General features: G+C 47.5%; 1 pseudogene; it reads right to left on the bottom strand.

Moving 5' to 3' along the window:
* Nucleotides 1-1,915: 1,915 nt before the first annotated feature.
* Nucleotides 1,916-1,983, bottom strand: LOC120102777 (U4 spliceosomal RNA; annotated as a pseudogene).
* Between the last annotated feature and the right edge of the window lie 4,619 nt (nucleotides 1,984-6,602).

The raw sequence follows: 6,602 nt of genomic DNA on the forward strand, positions 1-6,602 counted from the left end.
GTTTTTAGTTTACTTTTAAGTGTTCATAGTTGGGCATGGAGGTACATGGTGGTGGTCCTAGGTCTTGGGAATTTGAGGGAAGATCAGGAGTGGGAGGTTAGCCGGGACCCCACAATGAGTTACAGGCCAGTCTGTGCTACATAGTCAAACCCTGTCTGAAAATAATATTTACAGAGAGAGAAAGAAAGAAAGAGAGAGGGAAAGGTGGAGGGGAAAGGGGGAGGGGGAGGGAAAGGTGGAAGAGGAGGGAGAGGGAGAGAGAAACAAGATCTTCTGTAGTCTAGTCCAGGCTGTCCTAAAACTGGCCATGTAGCAGAGTGGGTTCTGATCCTCTTGACTACCTCCCACGTGCCTGGCTTGTTGTTTTGGAGATAAGAATTCTCTATGTAGACCATGCTGGCCTTGAACTCACAGAGACTCACCTGCCTCTGCCTCCTGAGTGTTGGGATTAAGGGCACGTACCACCAGGCCTGGCTTTAATTTTAATTTTTTTTTCAGGGGTTGGGGATGTAGCTCAGTGGTAGAACGCTTGCCTAGGAAGCGCAAGGCTCTGGGTTCGGTCCCCAGCTCCGAAAAAAAAAAAAGAATTAAAAAAAAATTTTTTTTCAGTTAGGGTTTCATGTAGCCCTAACTGGCTTTTATTAACTTATTGTTTAAAAATGTATTTATGCTGTGTATATGTGTGTGTGTGTGTGTGTGTGTGTGTGTATGTGTGTGTGTCTGTGTGTCTCTGTGTGTCTCTGTGTGTGTGTGTCAGAGTGGGATCAGACTCAGGTTATCATCTTTGGTGGCAAGTGCTGTGTTTTTACCAAGGAGCCATCTCACTAGCCCTAGCTTTTATCTTTCAATTGCGTAAATGTCTATAACAAAAACTGGAGCGTTTTGGTCACTGTTATGTATACTGTCCAATTTGGGCACGTTAAGCACACCTGCATTTGAAATCACACACACACACACACACACACACACACACACACGGACAGACAGACAGACAGACACACACACAGACAGACAGACACAGACACACGCATACACGGACAGACACACACGGACAGACAGACAGACACACACATGGACAGACAGACAGACAGACACGCATACACGGACAGACACACACACACTGACACACACGCACACACTGACACACACGCGCACACACACACACACACACACACACACACACACACACACACACACACCTCTTTGTTTGGGTCAGCCTCACTCCTGCAGCCCAGGCTGGCCTGGATTGCTATCCTGCTGGCTCAGCCTCCTGAGTGCTGTGCGTGGGCAGGTGTGCACCACCACAGTCTGCTATCTCTGAGCTTTATGACATCCTGACATCCCCATTCCCGCACTGGGGGCGAATGCTCTGCTGCTCATTTTGCAGATGACCAAGGCAAAGTTCAGAGCGTTACGTGACTTGCCTGAGGCTGCAGGGCTAAAGAGATGAGAGGGGACCAGTTCTGACCCTTCTTAGACTAGAGTTCTTTTTTGTCACGCACAGGCTAAAGGGGAAACTGCCTGAGATAGGACACTCTGCAGGGCAGGGCTGGAAAAGCCCAAAGATCAAAAAGTTTCCGGAATCAGGGAAAAGTTTGTAGACAGGAGATCTGGAAGTTAGTGCTTTTGTTTGTTTGTTTTTGATTTACTTATTTAGAGACAGGATCTCTGTAAGTAGCTCTGGCTGCCCTGGAACTCACGATGTAGACTTGACTGGCCTCACAGACCTGCCTACCTTAGCCTCCCAAGGGCTTGGATTAAAGCGTTCACCATCACAGACAGGCTATTTTGTTTTTAAATTATCATTTTATTCCATTGACAGTTTCCCACATGATGAATGCATTGTGTTGCATCCCTGAAAGCCTTGTTTTCCTGGTCTCATTCTTTATTTTTATTGGCTATTTTATTTATTTGCCTTTCAATTAGCAATAATCGCGCCTCGGATAAACTTCATTGGCTATGATACTGCCACTGCGCAAAGCTTTATTTGCCTTTCAAATGCTATCCCCCTTCCCGATTTCCCCTCCACAAACCCTGTATCCCATCCCCCCTCCTCCTGCTTATATGAGGATGGTCCCCTACCCACTCACCCATTCCCTCCTGCCTCCCCATCCTGGCATTCCCTTACACTGGGGCATTGAGCCTCCACCGGACCAAGGACCTCTCCTCCCATTGATACCATCCTCTGCTACATATGTGGCTGGAGCCATGGGTCCCTTCCATGTGTACTCTTTGGCTGGTGGTTTAGTCCCTGGGAGCTCTGGGAGGGGGGTCTGGTTGGTTGATGTTGTTCTTCCTATGAGGTTGCAAACCCCTTCAGCTCCTTTAGTCCTTTCTCTAACTCCTCACTGGGTCCCTGCGCTCAGTCTGATGGTTGACTGTGAGCATCTGCCTCTGTATTGGTCAGACTCTGGCGGCTGTTCTCTTCCTTTTCCCAGCCACTGCCCCCTTTCCTCCTTCAATCTTTGGGCAGGTCTTATGCTAGTGACCATGTCTATTGCGTGTCTGTGATTGACACAGCCGTGCCATTGCTAGGGGACAGCTTTTCAGAACACTGCCCTCCATTCTTCAGCTCTTATGATCTTCCCACCCCATCTCTCTCCACATGCCCTGGGTGTTAGAGGTGGGCACAGAGATGTGCTGTTAAGGGCGTGTGCTCTGCAGTCATTTATTTGACAGGAGCTGAGTCTGCATTAGCAGTAGCCCTCTGCACAAAGGAGCTTCTCCAAGCCAGGCTGGGCACAGCACTAAGCTATGGGAGAAATGTAAATGCCTTGGAGGGCAGTCATTGCTCGGAGCATGGGGAAACGGAAGGACCTTTGAGATGCTTGTGCAACTGGAGACTTACGTGTTTTCACATCTTAATCACTGTGGCTGCAGTGTGGTGGCCAGAGGGTGTGATCTGCAGATCTGTCTGTCTGGGAGCTAGTTCCCGGAAGTTTCTACTTCATTCTCTCCCCCAGTGTTCAGTCAACCATGGAATAGGATGGGTGTGGCTTCTGCAATGTGTCATCGTTTCTCCTCTACCTCTGCCAGAGCCTCACCAGGTCCCCCAAGTCTCGCTTAATTCATGTCACCACTTTCACTTTCGACTTTTCCTCCCTCTGACTTCCTCTCCGGCCTGCAGTCCAGTGAGCTGAGCAAAGCATGCATTTGGCTGTACAAACCTCTCCTGGGCTCTGCAGGACCTTTGTTTGCTTCCTTACTGCTGCAGCTCTGGTGCCCTCCCCTCTGGCTTCAATGTCTGTCTGTCTGTCTGTCTGTCTGTCTGTCTGTCTGTCTGTCTGTGTTTCTGTTTCTTCGTCTCTGTCTCTCTGTCTCTCTGCCTCTCTGTCTCTCTGTCTCTCTCTCTCTGTCTGTCTCCGTCTCTGTCTCTCTTTCTCTCATCCTTATGGCCTTGATTCAGTTCTGTGACCACACTCCTTCTCTCAGACCTCCAGGTCTTTGCTAAGCTGCTCTTAAGTAAACTCTTCTGAAGTTTAGTTTTGTTTGGACAATTCCAGCGGAGTTGGACTAGAAGGATGGACTTGGCACACTCATTATTTATCTGTTAGCCTCTGGATCCCAATTGCTTGGTTGAGCTCTAAAATGTCCAGGAAAGGTTTAATTTAATATAGTTTATTATTAATTCATTAAACGTGTATGTATGTGTGTGTGTTCTAATGTCTGAGTAGAGGCACACATGTGTCATAGAGCACATGTGGAGGTTGGAGGACAACTTTAGGTGCTGGTCCTTACTTTCCATTCATTTGAAGTATGGTCTTGTGTTTTCTGCTGTGCACACGGGGCTAGCTAATCCAAGAGCTTCCTGGCATTCTTCTGTCTCTACCTCACATCTTGTTGTAGGAGAATTGGGATTATAGATACATGCTACTGTGTCCAGCTTTATGTGGGTCCTGGGGACTTGAACTCAGATCCTTTCCCTTATACAGCAAGCATTTTACCCATGGCGCTAACACCTCAACCCTAATGTGGATTTCAGATTGTTAGGGTTTGGTCACATTTTTCAGAGATTCTGAGTTAACTAACCAGGGGAAGGGGGTTTAGAGAACTCCCTAGGTATGTTCAGAAATAGTGAGATGACCAGGAAGCTCTCTGGAGCCAAGAGGCATACCTGTACAGAAGCACCCAGGTATTTAGCAAGAGTGACAAAGAAATGAGTGGAGAAGCTTCTAGTACCCAAAGGACAAAACAACACCACCACCAACAACACCAACAACACCAACAACAAAAAACAAAAAACAAAACAAACAAAAAAAAAACCTAGTATGTATTAAGCATGCATGGAATACTAAGATAAACACTCTCTTTTTTAAAATTGGATATTTTTTATTTACATTTCAAACGTTATTCCCTTTCCCAATTTCCTGACCATAAGTCCCGTATCCTATTCCCCTCCCACTTCTTCCATAAGGCTGGTCCCCCTGCCAAACCACCAAGGTAAGCATTCTTAGATGGGCAATAAGATAGTTACGGATAGTAAAACTCATCCATTGGTGTTGAAGAGATGACTCAATGGGAAGAGTGAACTTCTATTCCAGAGGACCTGGGTTCAGTTCCAGCCCCCACCCTGGGCTGCTCACACCTACCTACAACTCCAGCTCCGAAGGAACCTTCTCTGGTACTTTCTCACTCAAGTACTTCTCCTTCATTTTGCGTCCACCTTTCCCCTGGAACAGTGGTTCTCAGCCTTCCTAACACAGTTCCTCATGTCATGGTGACCCCGATCCATAAAATTATTTTCACTGATACTTCATAACTGTAACTTTACCACCACCACCATGGATTGTATTGTATGTGCTTTCCGATGGTCTTGGGTCACCCCTGTGAGTATCACTACTCTGGGGACAAATAACAAGGGGTTGGCACTCTTGTCCTGCTAACCCAAGGACATTACGAGTCTTTTTTAAAGCATTGATTGTGTGTGGGATGGGGTAGGGTGACGGGCGAGAGGTGTACTTGCCACTTTGAACCTGCGGATGTCAGAGAACAGCTTGTTGGAGTTGGGGTCTCTCCACCGTGTGGATTCCTGGGATTAAACTCAGGTCATCAGGTTTGGTAATAAGGCCCTTTGCCCACTGCTGAGAAGGCTCTCTCAACAGGTCTGAGAACGGTCTTTGTTTATCGGCTTTGGTGTTTGAGACAGTGTCTTACTGTGTAGTCTAGGCTGGCCTGCATCTAACTCCCCATACAGTCCAGGGTAATCTCCAAGTCACCGTCCTCTTCCCTCAGTCTCTAGAGTGCACAGCCATGCTTGGCTTATGAAAATAATTTTGACTTTACTGCTTTCCCGGAACAGGTTTGGGGAATCCTGGCAGGTCCCAGGGCCGTACACTGAGAATGACTATGATGTTCTGTGTGCTTACCTCCTCTTAGTTCCTGAAGAGGGCAGAGGGTGAGTCTGAAAACTGGGCTACATGCTTTACTTGCACGTTGGAGAGGAAGATCGTGGGTAGGTTATGGGGAAGGGGAGAGTGTGTTGAGACCCTAGAATGAAAGTTCTGGACTCTGGTCTCCGGTTCGGTGTAGTGATAAGGATCCAATTCTGCAGGCCCACGTGACTGTGAGCTTGTTTGGGTCAGTTGTAAGAGAGCCCCGTCCTGCTTCAGGCATTACAGGATCCCCCTGAGCATTTGGTCGGTTGTATCTATCTTTTCAATATCAATATTCAAACAGGGGCTGGGGACGTAGCTCAGTTGACAGAGCGCTTGCTCAGCGTGCATGAAGCCTTGGGCTCTCCCCAGCAAGGCATAAAATGGAAGTGGTGGCACAGGCTTGTAATCCAAGCACTTTAGGGATACAGAAGGGAGAGTCAGGTTTCGGGTCACCCTCAGCTGAATGTTTGAGGCTATTCTAGGATTACAGAGATGAAGTCATGAACAGCAAACGACCCCAACACCCCTACAAGGACAGACCCCTTGACTACTCTTTGCTTTTCCAGCCTGCTAGCTTTTCTTTTAATCTTTCTTCTTTCTGGAAAGTTCTTCCCCATTTATCCACATGCGTGGTCCCTTACTTCCATCCAGTCTTGACTCAGATGTCTCTTGATGTGCCCTTTGCGGATCAAACTCATCCTTCTTGTCTACTTTCCTTGTTGTTTTCTCTGCAGCACTTAATCTGATCTGCTCAAAACTATCCTTGCTGCCTTCCCATCCCAGTCACGTGGTCTCGAATGGGTTCCTGTCCATTGCATTTGCAGCTGTATTCTCAGTGTCTGGCAGTGATGGGTGCTCAATGAACACGAATGGAATGAAAAGGGCAACCCGAGGCAAGTTTGCTTGGTATCACTATGGCTGGGCTGCTGAAGTGTCATTTCGGAAAAGCATGGACGCCATAGGTTCTGGGATGCAAGGAGCCCAGGGCTACACATGCCCCAGTGGGATTTTGTTTTTGTTTTGTGCACTATATAGATGTCTTACAAATCTAAGATTCGAGGGTGTGGTTTCCTGCGTCTCAGTCAGCCACAGGCTGGTCTTTCTCTTTTGACGGCCGTTGCAACAAGGTTTAGAGGGGAAATGTTTTCAGTTTTGTTCTCTTTTAAGTCATAATACTGAGGTTCACAGCTTTTTTTCATAACACGTGGGGACTGGAGTTGCGTGAGG

This window comes from Rattus norvegicus, chromosome 4 (assembly GCF_021556685.1).
Source record: "Rattus norvegicus strain SHRSP/BbbUtx chromosome 4, alternate assembly SHRSP_T2T, whole genome shotgun sequence".
In the NCBI taxonomy this organism is placed as follows: Eukaryota; Metazoa; Chordata; class Mammalia; order Rodentia; family Muridae; genus Rattus; species Rattus norvegicus.